The sequence below is a fragment of the Polypterus senegalus genome, chromosome 12 (genome assembly GCF_016835505.1).
Source record: "Polypterus senegalus isolate Bchr_013 chromosome 12, ASM1683550v1, whole genome shotgun sequence".
In the NCBI taxonomy this organism is placed as follows: Eukaryota; Metazoa; Chordata; class Cladistia; order Polypteriformes; family Polypteridae; genus Polypterus; species Polypterus senegalus.
The window spans coordinates 44060494-44074540 of record NC_053165.1 but is presented as its reverse complement, the minus strand read 5'-3'; the positions used below and the strand labels follow the sequence as shown (position 1 = coordinate 44074540).

General features: G+C 40.1%; 1 protein-coding gene across 2 annotated transcripts in view; it reads right to left on the bottom strand.

Moving 5' to 3' along the window:
- Positions 1-14047, bottom strand: part of plxnd1 (plexin D1) — a 243171-nt gene that overhangs the window by 226798 nt on the left and 2326 nt on the right. The window lies entirely within an intron of this gene.

Sequence of the window (14047 nt, the reverse complement as noted above, 5' to 3'; positions counted from 1 at the left end):
AGAAGAGATTGTTATTTTGGCACTGCACTAGATTAGATTATTTTTTACTTTATTTGTTCTCAAGTGGAAATTCTAAGTTACTGGCTTTACCACCTTCATCCTGAAGGATGCTCTCACCTCTCCCAGTAATCTCTCCAATGACTGTGGTATCACCTACATATTTGATGATGCTGGCATTCTTCTGGGAGGCAATACAGCCCTTCAAAAAGAGGGTATAAAGCAGAGGGCTTAGCACACAGCCCAGAGGAGTCCCCATATTTAATACTCTTGTTGGAAATGCAGTTCCCAATTCAGATAAACCTGAGGTGTGCCTGTTAGAAAGTGCAGAACTCAATTACAGATGGTGGATGGCAAACCAAGGGTGAGGAGCTTGTCTGTCAGTTTTGATGGTGTTCATATACTGAATGTAGGGCTGTAATCAAAAAATACATAAAAATATTGTATATATTTCTTACTTATTTCAGTTTCTATTTATTAAAAATGCATTTTATGCCAGCACACCTGAGATGTGCGATGTAAACTGATTTCTAATAACCAGACCAAAGATGCCAACCCTGCTAGAAGAAGACAACATAAAAGTGAAAAAAGGCAGACAGGACTGAGTAGAGGCAATGTGTTGCAATGAATACTTAATGAAGAGAAATGGGATAAGCCACATTAGACCACATTAAGCCATAATTAACATGTCTACTGTATGGAGTGCATTAAATAACATTTCGATCCCAATCAATAAACAATTTACTTCAATTTATTTTAAAACCTGTCTTCCCTGTAGACAACTTCTGAGCAGTGCACACACTCTTATACTCAAAATTAAACACAAACACACCACAGAAACGATAAACTAATAATAAATCACAAAACAGGCAGGTAATGAATAATCATCCAATCATCCTTCTGTTTCCAACCCCTGAGTCACAAAGGAGTAATAAATAAATATGCAATATAATTATAGCCCTTAACTTATAATTCATCAAATATATTAAGACAAGTAAAGTGAAGAAAAGGAAAACAGGTAATTTACCTGTTAACTGTGACGTCAGCCATCAACTAGCTATCATTCCAGTTTGAATAGTTATACCTAAAATAAGTTGATATTCAGTGTGTCCTTGAAATCTTTCTGTGCAGGTGTTAATGCGGTCATCTTGGTTTCCCTAGTGGACATTGTACTTTAGCTTGACAGGAACAAAACTTAAATGCACTCTTTGGAATTGTTAAGTTTGCAGTAACTATCATGCGATATCCGAAGGATATCAAAAATTTACCATCAAGGCATATCCTTCATCAATGGAAACAAATTACTTTAACCAATTGTACACTCATTTAAATATTTTGGTAAATCTATTCTCTTTTTGACAAACCCCACCTGATGTGTTCACTAAGGGACTGCAAAACAACATAGAATCCTCCACGGTCTGTCCACTTAGCCGCTCTGATGGATTGTCCCCGTTTTGTTTATGTTTATTGTAAACATAACTGTAAAAATATACCGTAGAGGAACATTTTCAATGTCCGGTAATTAGCACAATATAATCTTTACACACATATAATAAATTTCCACCAAACACAGCTTCATTGTATTTTCGGTCTTTCTTTCAGTGAGTGAACAATTTGTTTATCCAGCTGAAACTAATTACGAGGTATCATGCTTATGATAGGCAGAATATGATTCCCATTCAGAGGACCATAGCAACACTGATTTGTATGATCAAAACAAAATTGCAGTTACTGGGGAATCATATTGTCAGTACACAGCTGAACCCATTAATGAACACAAAAATTAGGCATTGTTACAATCCATTTAAAAGCAGGGTGCTTGAAGTGCATATTTCTGGGTACTTATGTTGCCTTGTATTGTTTCATTTTTTTTGTCTCCCCAGCCAAAGTAACAATTATTAAATTCTATTTTTATCTCTCCACTTAATATTTCAAGACAATGGGAATTGTATAAGAACAATGTGCTTTACAATACAGTGACGGGGAAGCTCTTAAATGTCAGGCTGTCACAAGTCTACCCTGAGTAGGGTGGAAGGGGCAGTATTGTTGGGAGACAGCCAGGGTTTTAACAAAGGACTGCTCCAGACTTCAGTTCCCATCTTCAAAGAGAGCAGGCGTCTAGTAATGGTTCAGCTTCACACTAATCACTAACACTTACACAGGTTACAGTAACAAAACGTTACGGGCTGTGAGATCGCCAAAGTTATACACAGACTCAACAATAAAAAAATAACAAGAGGGACTGGGTCCTATAGGATGACAAGCTGCTCTCTGTACACAGAGCTGACACAAGCGGACCAAAAAGCAAGGAGCAGATCACTTCTCATGTAAAGCAAATTATTAGTGGTCTTTTGGGGCCCTATGAGTTCATATCCATATAAATAAAATCATAACCTGTTTGCTTAACTGTTGTTTTGTTTGCCAGTTATGCCAAAATGGCTGAATCAATTTTCATGAAATGTGTGTTACTGTTGGTCTGACTTAAATATATACACCAGATGGTATATCAGGGAGAGGGTGGGGTGCAACCCAAAAATGAGTGCTGATGCTGGGGAAACAATTCCCAGGTGGTGTTACAGCTTTTGTCTGAGTACGTCTTCTAGTCTCATCATGGGTTGTGTTCAACCATGTTGAATTTCCCTATCTGTCTTCAGATAGACTCTTTTTTGATAAATATACAGGTACAAAAGCATTGTAAAGCAGTTAAGAAGCAATTCTTCTTTCTTTCAAACTCCCAAAAACTTTGAAAACACCAAAACACCCTTTTTACAGAGTTTTCATGGTTGCATATGAAATAAACTTTAGAGTGAATTTTTGCAATGCTGTATGTGAAAGGAAACAAAGCTAATTCTCTACCCACTAGCTATTACTTTGTGATGTTAAATTATACTTTAATTTACAGATACATTCTGGCTGCCGGATTTCATTGCACTGCGCATAAGTGACAATAATTCTGAAATGAACTGATGATACTACATTTTTAATCAAAGCAAAACCTTCCATTTTTGAAAAAGCAAATGCTATCATGCACCTGCATATCATTACTAACTGCAATAAAGGTGAGCCACAATTAAACAGAAAGAAACAAGATTCATTAGTGCATGTCGAGCTGTTGCTCAGACTATGGTAGAAGAAGAGTGACTGAGGATTATTCAAGTCCAAGGTAGATAGATAGTTATATAATATACGGATCCTTTCCATCCTTCAACCCCTGCATGTACAGTAAGTGCCACCTTCTGTCTCCCGACTCTGACTCAATTGGAGGAGGCTGGACAACTTCCTTTTATGTTGGGCTCGAGAGTATTTCCAGTGCCATAGCCCCGAATGACGGAAGCACTTTTAGGTCACATGGAAGCCCATGAAACAGGTTTTTCTTCCTGAAGTGCCCTTAGGCAGCACCCAAGAACCCTGACAGGGTTATCCCTCAAGACTACGAATCCCATGGATCCCTGTGGGTGTCTATACTGGGTCTATGCCAAAGGATCACTGCCATATATTGTGCTGGGGGAGAAATTGCTCTGGGTAGACAATCTCCCCCCTATTCATCCACAGTGGCATCCTGGCCAGGAAAGACACAATCAGCCAACATGACCAGGATGCCTGTCCATCCACCTTGGCACCTATGATAGATAGTGAAGTCACTATATAATAGATAGATAGATAGATAGATAGATAGATAGATAGATAGATAGATAGATAGATAGATAGATAGATAGATAGATAGATAGATAGATAGATAGATAGATAGATAGATAGATAGATAGATAGATAGATAGATAGAATTTATTTGAAATTAAACCATTACAGAAGCTCTGAGGGCACGCAAGACAGTGAGCGCAAGCAAGACAGAGCCCCGCCCGCCAACTCTAACCCTCCTACCGCCTCATGGGATACGCACGGCAACTGTAATCGTCCTCCCAAGTCCAGTGTCGCTCTTAATGCGTGCAACAACTCACCAAACACAGCCTCAGTCGCTTTCGTCTGTGCAAAAGTCCACATGCACCTCTGAGCCACGTTGACTTTACACCGCACGCAAGACAGAGAGCCACGATCACCAACTCACAGAGCCCAACCCGCCAACTCTAACTAAGGGCAAGCAAGACAGAGAGCACACGCAAGACAGAGAGCCACGATCACCAACTCTAAGAACATGGGATACGCACGCATTTAGTGTATAAATGGTTATAAATAATTGCATGTAAACGATTCGCCAAAATCCGTTGTTTGTAAACGATACTGTTTAAAACGTTATTGTTTTTTCATCAGAAAACCCGGTTTCCACGTTTACCTGTATTAGTTTAAATGGCACTTTTACCACTCGCAATATGGTGGACGCGTTGACTTATCGTGTCGACTGGGCAACACAGTGAATGCGGCGTCTATCTATATATGTCTATGTTTTCCGTAGCCTGCTACAGGAAGGTACTCTCTCGACTACTGGCATTGGTTTTTCTCCTTGCTGTTTTCGTTATACTGCGATGGTGGTTTCCTAAGCCTTTGTTATACTGAATTCCTTTCTCACCATTTTCCGTTCCTATTTTTACACCACCGTATGGTACGGTGGGCTTTGGCTAGTTGAACATAATCACGGTAACAAAATGCTATGGACCTTGAAATCAGTCTGTGTTGGTGCTGTCTGCTATAATAACACCAAGACCTGCAGCTATGTCTGGTAACCTCAGGACCCCCTGGTCCGCAATACTGTAGATGTTTTCTGCTGTGCATGGATTCACTTATTCAACAAGCCATCTTGTTCATTAAAATGGGATTAAATGTGTAAAATCACACTAAACCAGTAAGTACTGTTATAAAGAAGAAATACACAAGGTTCCAACGTATCTAGTTATGGCAATTACTGAATCTAGTCATACACAAAACAAACAAATTCACATCTCTATAGAGCAGAGCAATTGTCAGAGAGGTGGTGTAGATCACAGGGTAGCTGCAGCCTACCCCAGCAAGCATAGAGCACAAGGCAGGAACAGGATAAAGTGGTAGTGTAGGTAACAGATGGGACATCACATTATTTGTCTGCCTTGTTAGCATTGTAATGCCCTTAATTACAAAGCTTTTTTGTGGATTTCCTGTATTACAATGAATAAGTAAATCTAAAATATGAGGGGCTGTAGAACGCCACCATCCTTTGTTCAAATCTCGTATGTGGAGTCTGCATGTTCCCTTCATATATGCTTGGAGTTTTTCTCCAGGTATTCCCACGTCCCAAACACATGCATGCTGGGGCTAATTACCGGTAATGGCTCTGAAAGAACCTTCCTTGAGTCGCTGTGGGTGTTTACGTTAGTGGACTGGATAAAGCAAATTGGAAAATGGATGGATAAAAATTGAAGACTAAAGTAGACATCTCTGCTTTTAAATAGCTCACACAGAGCTTATCATAATCTTCACGTCAATCCGCTGTTATCGCAAAAGCCAAGGAAAAACCTGACACCTACTGTGTGGCGAGGATAAACATGTCAAGACTATCTGATCTGCACTCTACCAGGTTTAACATAAACCACAAACGCAATTTTCTGTTATTATTAAAAAATGGCATTTTTTTATGCGAGTACTCATTGCTGCTAAAAACATTTTAGCTTTCCAATAGAAACCCCGGGCTCTATTTAGTAAACTTTTGTGACTGTCTCAAAGTTTTCCACAGCCAGACAGACATAAATTACCACATGATATAGAAATCTGACCCTCTGAAAAATGCAATTGCCTGTTTTGTGTTTTTGAGGCAAATGACCTCCATGCAGAGCTGAGTGACTGAAACAATATGATAATAATAGAAGAAAAAGTGTTTATTTGGCCCAGGTAAACTTAAACTGTAAAACAATCTGAGCTTTGTGTTTTATTTAAAGCAGGCTGCCAAATTATTATGTAAAGAAAAGAAACGATCGCGCTCTCTCCAGGCGATTTTCATAGCTGTCTGTGGCCTGCTTTTGCGGTTTGTCTAGCCCGCCTGGCTTTGTTTTTTCCTAAATGCTTAGGGGACTAAACACTTTTTGCTTTTGGCTGGATGCATTTTTTCTTGGGAGCTGAAATCATGACAAAGACATAACATTTTTGTATAAAGGTTTGATTTTTTTCACTGAGCCTTTGCTGCAAATGCTGTCTGGCACACATGGGTCCTAACAATCTAAGGACTCCATGTAACTATTTCAGCCTAACGGGGGGTCCATTTTCTGATTCGTTCTATTCATCCACCTTTTCATTCTGTTGTTTCCGGATCTAAGTGAGGGCATTTCCTGTCAACATTTAGAGCAAGGCAAAGATGGAATGCTAGTGAATGGTAGAGCATATCCGTCCACATACCTACCAGCAGTGATTCACACCAGCAGATCGCTCAACCTAACTGCACGTCTGCGGACAGTGGGAGGAAACTTCACAGCTAAGGCATCCCTAAAGCAGTGCTTTGCAAATTCATTGTGAAACCAGGTGGGCTTTCACTGGGTAAGCAGATATCCTTCCACATGCAAGTGACTTATCTGTTTTGTTATCGGTTTGTTGGTGACTTTAAATAGGCCCTGAAAATCTGAATTTGGGAGTACCCATTAGTGTGCCCTACGAAGGACTGGCAAGGTTAGTTCCTGCTTTGCACCCAATATTGCTAGGATACGTTCAAGTTTTTCATTCCCCTGAAATGGATTAAGTGAAAAAAGAAGATGGATGGATGGGTGGATGGAGCATTCCTCACAATAATATACCAAGTCGACACAGAACTCACTCTGCATGCATTCAGTCACCATGATGCATTGCAGTAATTTAAATTATGGCATCATCAGCATATGAGCATTTATACTTTACTAAAAACACTTCATTACTTGAAGAAAGGTGCCCTGTGCAGTGCAATTGACAATAATCCGATGGAAATGTGGTCTTAACGAAACATAGAAGCCTGGATCACTCTGCTGAGGGTGCTGCCACCTTTTCTATGACTTTATTTTGTGTTCAAAGTGCATGACTTGAGTTTGTGATGCACAACATCAGTCATTTATGGACCTAAAATGATCAGTCGTCTGCAGATCAAGTTGTTCTTAGTGGCATAATAGAGTGTACTTGATGTGCGTCTGAATGGCTTGTGCGATGTGCTGTACTGTCAGCACATGTTGCCAAAGTTCTTTTCCTGACAACCACGGCATCTGCATGTACATCTGTTGTGTTCCTGTCTGCTATGGCAAGTGGCCATGTTGCCATGGATAGTCCGCAAGTCCGATTCATGGGGCCTGTTACCCATATTTTGACATAAGGTCTCAGGTAAGACCAAGATCAAAGTTTAAGGCAGAGAGGTTCACAAGTTTCTATGTGACAGACAGACAATCCTTACCATTTTATATATATATAGATATTCTACTACAGCAGCCTAATGGTGATGTTCTTAATAAAAGACCCTTAGAGAATATCAAACAAATACCTCTCAGAATCTCAAAACATTTTCTTTTTACCCTACAATTAGGGTAAAGCAACTTGACTTTATCTTATATTACACCTTAATGAAGTTTTTTTCACAAATACAAGACTAATGTTTTAAACATTTGGAGTGCAGGCACGTCAAGCAACTTGCTCAGAATACTCAGTGAATCAGAGAAGAGGATGAATGTGGCCACCTGGAAGCTCCGTGCTTTTATATCTAACGCCTTGGCCACCGAGCCATCTCTCTTTACTCATCAGCATAAGGAGCGAGCCGTAAGAAGTTTGCAGTGCCTCCTGAAAGCATTCTGACCCCTTCACTTGTTATATATTTTGTTATATTGTAGTCGTGTCCTTATCAAGCAACACTCAGTACTCCAGAATGACAAATCAAAAGCAGGACTTGAGGACAACTGAGCAGGAAGCTAACTTGGTAGAAGTCATGTCTTCCCTTTCACCTGGTAAGGTATGGATAAGTCAAGGAAATGGCAGAGGTTTTCTGGGTTTACGCAGATGGGAAGCAGCATTTGAGATTGACCAAGCAACCAGTGGAACTATTCTTCATGCTGTATGTTGTTCATTTCTTTTGTGTTCTTACTGTGCCTTCAGAAAATCTTCAGATCCCTAAAGCTGTAGCCTCGGTACTAAAATCATTAAAATTCAGCTTTTTCCTCCATCAAACAACACTCAGTACCCCAGAATGACAAAGCAAATGCAGGATTTTTTACATTTCTGCAAATTTATTAAAAATTAAAAACTGAAATACCGCATTGAGACTCTCTGCTATTGGCTCAAAGGCACCCCTTTTAATTAATCATCACCAAGATGTTTTCAAACCTTGTTTGGAGTCCACCTGTGGTCAATTCAATTGACTGGACATGATCAGCAAAGGCACACGCCTGTCTATCGATGGTTCCACAGTTGACATTGTGCATCAGTGCAAAAACCAAGAGCTTAAAGACAGGATTGTGTCAAGGCACAGATCTGGGGAGAGCTACACAAAATATCCTGCAGCATTGTAGACCCGCAGTGACCTCCATAATTCTTAAATGGAAGGAGTTTGGAACAACCACGACTCTTTGTAGAGCTGGCAGCCTGGCCAAACTAACCAATTAGGGGAAAAGGGCCTTGACAAGAGAGGTGAGCAAGAACTGAATGGTCACTCTGGCCGGACTCCAGGAGAACCTGTGTGGAGATGAAAGAAACTTTCAGAAGGACAATGACCACTGTGAGACTCAACTTATTTGGGTTTTAGGGCAAAGTGGCCAGATGACACATGAAAGCCCACTTGGAGTTTGCAAAATGATGGTGAGAAACAAGATTCTCTGGTCTGATGAAACCAGCATTAAACTGTTTGTCTTTCATTCTGAGAAGGGACCTGTGCCACACCATTCCAGTGATGAAACATGGTGGTGGCCAAATCATGCAGTGGAGATTTTTTTTTAGCAACAGGGACTGGGAGAATAGTTGGGGTTAAGGGAAAGTTGAAAGGAGAAAAGGACAGCAGTATCATTAATGAAAACCTGCTCCAGACTGGGCCAAGCCAAAGGTTCACCATCCAACAGGGCAATGACCCAAAGTTCAAAGCAAAGACAACACAAGAGAAGCTTAGGGACAACTCTGGGAATGTTATTGAGTGGCCAGACTTGAACTCAATTAAACATCTCTGTAGAGACCTGAACACATCAATCAGATGACAGATCTGTGAAGAATGGCAGAAAAACACTCAGTTCAAGGTGTGCAAAGCTTGTCCATTTAAACCCAAGATGACTCCAGGCTGTAATTGCTGTCATAGAGGCTTCAATGAAGTACTGAGTAAAGGGTCTGGCACTTGTGTCAATGTGATATTTCAGTTTTTAATTTTTAATAAATTTGCAAAAAAAATTCCTCAAATCCTGTTTTTTATTTGTCATTGTGGGGTATTGAGTGTTGATGTGAGGGAAAAATGAATGTAAACCATTTTAGCACAAGGCAGCAGCATAAAATGTGTAAAACGTGAAGGGGCCTGAATACTTCTAAAGGTGCTGTATATTTTATAATGACGACTTTCTTGTAAGTCAGTTGAACTCTCCATGCAGTAACAGTCACAGAGTTCCATTTTTTAGGACACACAGTCTAATGCCACTTCTCTTGTATGCTTAGCACAGTCCCAGTGCATTACGCGTGTGAAATGAGGGTAGCTAATGACAATATTAATATTAAATGTAAAGAATAGGCATCTTTTATTTATTAAAGATATTGGTTTTACAAAGCTTTTGGAAAAGTTTCTGTTAAAAAGTATTGCTCCTTGACACTGTAAGGACTCAAAAAGCATAAAGTTCTGTTTTTTAGAATACTAGCCCGCATAGTAGTGAAACAGGACAAACTTTAAAAATCAATTATAAAATTAAAGAAATTGTTGAATAATTTGTATTGAGAAGAATTTATATTGATAGCTTTTTGTATCCGAGGGCCTCTTTATATGCAATATTTTTGGTTTTGCTATCAGGGGTGAGAATGCAGCTGTGATCTGTTTGCCAAAAAATGTAAAAAGTTGGAAAGGTATCTCTAGCCAAGCAGAAGGTAGGTACGCTCCAACGTCAAACATTGGCACTGTATCTAATCGTGTTCAGTTCTGACAGGACAGCATCTTCTGTGGGGAGAAGAGCACGTGGCTGTGATATCTCTGGCCATTAGCAGGTACCCTCTAAAACACACGTAGCTCTGACCTCCCTCTCAAAAACGTCAAATGTTACTCTTTAACAATCTCTAGATTAGTGGTTCTCAAACTGTGGGGCCGCGAAGTAACAAAAAGGGGGGCACGAAGATGTGAAAAAAGAAAACAAGAATCGAAAATATGAAAAATACATCTATTGAAACCAAAACAAATGAACTTAAACTACATTCTGATACTAGAAAAATAAATATAGAGTTAGATAAATGTCGATAAAAGTTAAGTAGGTATAATAAAATATGCATCTATGATATATCATTTATTAAAAAAGAACAAATTGGCATTAGTGGGTTCCTTTCAAAAAAACGTTAGGGGGGCGCGATTAAAACTGTTATGAAAACTCGGGTCGCAAATACTTAAAGGTTGAGAAACACTACTCTAGATGATAATGTCTGCTGAACAAACAGGTATCGCTAGCTAAGTGGAGACAAGGTACGCTCCAACACGTGGCGAGAGGTAGAGCGACTCGAATGGAGAAGACTGGCGTGTGAGTGAGGAGGGCCCTTCCCAGCTCCCGACACCTGAGGTCCCTCCTCTCCCTCTCCTCACTCGCAGATTTGTGACTGAACTATGATACTTAGCGCAATGAGAGAAGTCGCAAAATCAACCGCAATGTTCAGGCAAATTATAGAAAACAACCCGATCTAAATCCATTCTCGCATGAAAAGTAAACAGACAGATGCTGGATTTTACATATAGAAAGATAAATGACGGATTTTATATGCTTTGGTGTGTTTACTATACATTCTATCTATTCAAAAAAGTGAAAAAATGCTATTAAATGAGATTACAATTATTAAATTTAATAGAATCGTGTCCAAAACATAAACTTGATTTTGCTAATATTGGAAGTGTGGCCTAGTGGGTAAGGCATAGCACTGTGAACTGCGAACTCACGCGACTTTGAGGATGTCACTTCACTTGGATGTACACTACTTTGGAAAAACAATTTGCAAACTTCTGGACTGTAGTGTGGTTCCCATAAGGTGATTTGGGGTGATCTTCATTACATAAAAAGGTGCTATACAGAAAACAGGCTGATGGTGTTCTTGCTTATATCTGCTTCATCATTTTAATTCATCCATCCGTATTCTTAAATGCAGCTAGCCTGCGAATTTCTAATTACATCTTGAAGCTCTCTGTGACACTTCATATGAAAAGCTGTGAAAGACATTTGTGTGTTGCGGTTACTGTAACATCACTGCCTGGTTCACCCCCTCCTTCTTAAACTGATGAATGTTCGCAGTCGCTTTAAATTAATATAAGCCCCCGAGGCCTCTATGCCCAGCCTCCAAAACACAGAGAATTGCACAATTTTGCAGACTAGTTCCCACAACCTTTGTCAGAGCTCCGACTAAACTTTCTTGGAACAGCTTAGCTAAGGGCAGACCCGTGATCAAGGGGAATGTTTGTTTGAGGAAAGTTTTACTATGATTCATTTTCTAAAAGGGCTTAGTCAGGCGCGCATTATGGATTAAAACATATTAAGAGAGATGGCAAATTAGGATCTGAAGAGATCCAATTGCAGACTCTATTAGGCAAGCAATTCGTTATATAAAACCAGCTTATTATATGCGCATTATATGTCTCTGGGTTTGTGAAAAGGAAGAACTGTATTTTAAATTAATCTGAATATAGAAATAGAAACGTGACCCCCTCACCACCCCTGTTCTGGATATTACAGAAACTGAGATGCTGAGATGGATGTGTGGAGCAACAAAGCTTAATAAGATCAGGAATGAGAGAATCTGAGGCACAGTTGAAGTTGGGAAAATATCAAAGAAAATACAGGAGAGAAGGTTAAAGTGGTATGGACATGTCATGAGAAGAGAGCTAAACAAAGTGGGGGGAAGAATCGTGGATATGGAGGTGACAGGATGGAGGAGAAAAGAATGACCAAAGAGAAGTTGGATGAATTGTGTGAAGGAGGATTTGAAGGGAAAAAGGCAGGTCAGGTGTGAAAATGTACAAAAGATGAGAGTGGAGGATGCTGGTCCAATATAGTGACCCCACATTAAAGTGGGAAAAGGTTTGAAGGTAGAAGAAAGAAACAGCGGTGGGCCTTTGGAAGACGATTAACTGAACACAGGTTGCTTTAAGATGCTAATTTGCATGTAATCTAGTTTTTCTAACAACATCTGAATATTCATTTTGTCATTAAATATTTAACCATGAGGTTACTCATCATCCCTTATCTTGCTGGTGAAATTTCTGCCTAATCATGTTTACCAGTTTATCCACTTCAGAGTCCCACCAACCAAAACAGGAACCTACTAGAATATGGCGCTAGTCCATCGCGGGGCACACTCAAGTACTGCCCACATTCGTTCACACTCCACCACCTTAGAACTGCATGTCTGAGATCCACTCATTCCATTCCAGTCATTTACCTTATCCTGAGCAGGGCCACAGTGTAGATGGAGCCTGTCACAGCAAGCAGAGGGCACAAGCAGTGGTGGACGGACATTTTTGTGGGCCTGAAGCCCCAGACTGTCATGAGGGGCCCTTCAAAACCAGCGACAAGGTCTGGGTAGCCACTGTTATCTTCTACAGGGGGGATGTTTCACGACAGATCACCACAAATAAATCATTTTAATAGCCATTTAAATGTCTGTCATAACTGTTAATAGTGTTTTAAATGAATTATTTTATATTAAAAATGTTTAGACTGAAACATCCTTAATTTGAAGATGTTTTCATTTATGGTTAGCCTAAATGATACTTTCATCCATCCATCCATCCATTGTCCAACCCGCTGAATCCGAACACAGGGTCACGGGGGTCTGCTGGAGCCAATCCCAGCCAACACAGGGCACAAGGCAGGAACCAATCAGGACACACATAAACACACCAAGCACACACTAGGGCCAATTTCGAATCGCCAACCCACCTAACCTGCATGTCTTTGGATTGTGGGAGGAAACCGGAGCGCCCGGAGGAAACCCACGCAGACACGGGGAGAACATGCAAACTCCACGCAGGGAGGACCCGGGAAGCGAACCCAGGTCTCCTAACTGATACTTTCACAACTGTTTAATCTTTATTTTAACTATTATCTTGTACTGAATTATACTACATCGTTAATATTATTATTTTAAAAACTTCTCATACAGTAGACACCCAGCAATGAAGAATAAAGTCACTTCTGAGGCCCTCCAAGATTAGGGGCCCTGGAGCTTAAGTTTCAGCAGTTTCATAATCGAATCAGCTTCTGGGCACAAAGCAGGAACAATCCCTGGGCAGAGCGCCAGTCCATCGCAGGGTGAACGCACACACACACACACATTTGGGCCAGTTTAGTATTGCCAATCCACCTAACCTGCACTCTTAAACAAAATTAAATAAAAAGATGTCAGAGTGGTTCTTCTGAGTGATGCCATTGGAAACCATTTTTGGTTCCTAAAAGACTCATCCACACAAAGGTTCCAGAAGTAATCTTTATTTATTTAGATCTGTAACAGACTCCATACAGTCAATAGCCATGTATAGATGGTAAGAGATTTGGGAAATAGCATTGGGTCCTGATTTTAAAAGGACTCTTTCAGCATACATGCAGTAATGAGGCTAAGTTCTGGCTTTCTTAATTTGTTTGTGTCCTTCTAGGTGACCTACCATACATTAAAGATTTCCTTTTTTTTTACATGTTAAAAAGCACAAAAAAAACAACTTCTCAAAATGAAATTGTACTTTGTTGAGCAGTGGTTCTACTCCACTAAAGAACTGTTAATTTTAAGAGTGATGTGTGTCCTTGGACTTTAGGAGCGGATTGGAGCATCAGGAACAAACCCACACAGACACAGGGAGAACATGCAGACTCCATGCCGGGAGGACCGAACACGTCAACCACAGCCTCCTGGAGTTTAGTTCTGCACCGAACACTTTAGCAGCATTTAATGTGTAGTGGATTTTTGCCATAAACTGGGTGGC